Here is a 1,174-nt window from a genome sequence, read left to right on the forward strand (position 1 = left end):
GGTCTTTAAATTGCATTCTCTCTATCAGAATTGTTAAGTCTTTTTTGCCTGAAGAGAAAAGCCTCAATGTAGAAATATAATATCAGAGTATATTATTTGTCTATAATAAATATTTTGGCTATTACAGAGTTTGTATTTATTTATTTATTTGTTTGTTTGTTTGTTTGTTTGTTTGGTATTTTTAATGACTGAAACCAAACAAATCTAAAACCGCAGCTTCTGGAAGAACCACTTGTTCTTGCCGGTCTTGTACCTCTCCTCGAACTTGACCTTAGCCTCTCGTCGGGCCTTTCATTTAAGAGCAGGGTCTCTGAAGACATCCTTGTTGACAACAGTCTTGTCCAAGGGGATATCCACAGAGTACCTTGTGGGTATGAGGTGATTGTAATTATAAACTTTCACAAAAGACTTGATCTTTGACCTCTTGGCAATTTTCTTCTTGCCCATGGCAGCTGTCACTTTGTGTGGATAGCGGTCAATTCCAGCCACCAGAGCATGGCTGTAGGGACGGTCTGAGGTGCCATCACCAATATTCTTCACGATGACCGCTTTGCGTCCGGAGTAGCGTCCGGCCAGGACCAGCACCACCTTCCCGGGTTTCATGAACTTGCCCATCTTGACACCAGCCACTCGAGCCTACCTACAGAGTTTGTATTTAAATGGGAAGTATTATGAGTTCTACCTATTTATGAGTTCATACTATCTATGAGTTCAATGGGGAATGCTGAGAACTACGTTAATTTTTAATAGTTTTGTAAATGGAAACCCAAAGCATAGGAAACTGTATGAGCTAAAATATTATTTCAGGAATTGAACAGGTACATCTACAGGTAGAAAGTTTAAATTGCAAAGGATTCAGGTAAATATAGCATATAGATAGATTATGAAGCCAAGAGAGAGAGATTCCAGCTTCAAATCCCTGGGTTCTCAGGGGTCGTAGGTGGCCTCTCTGGGTTTAATCTATAGAAGAAGCAGTTTGCTTTGGCTCTCTAGATTTCTCCTGTCTGTTAGGGGAGCGAGTTATTTGGCTAAATTGCAAATTAAACATTTGTCTGAGCAAGGGTTACACTGTGATAGTTTTGTTATTATAACACATCTTCATTTTATGATAACACAACAATTTCTTTACGGAGGAGGAATTCAGAAATATAGTGTTTTTTTTCTGAATATTACT

The 1,174-nt window shown here is 38.8% G+C and overlaps 1 pseudogene; it reads right to left on the reverse strand.

Moving 5' to 3' along the window:
- Positions 1-204: 204 nt before the first annotated feature.
- LOC113912880 lies at positions 205-629 on the reverse strand (annotated as a pseudogene).
- Positions 630-1,174: the final 545 nt, after the last annotated feature.

Source organism: Zalophus californianus, chromosome 14 (assembly GCF_009762305.2).
Source record: "Zalophus californianus isolate mZalCal1 chromosome 14, mZalCal1.pri.v2, whole genome shotgun sequence".
Classification (NCBI taxonomy): Eukaryota; Metazoa; Chordata; class Mammalia; order Carnivora; family Otariidae; genus Zalophus; species Zalophus californianus.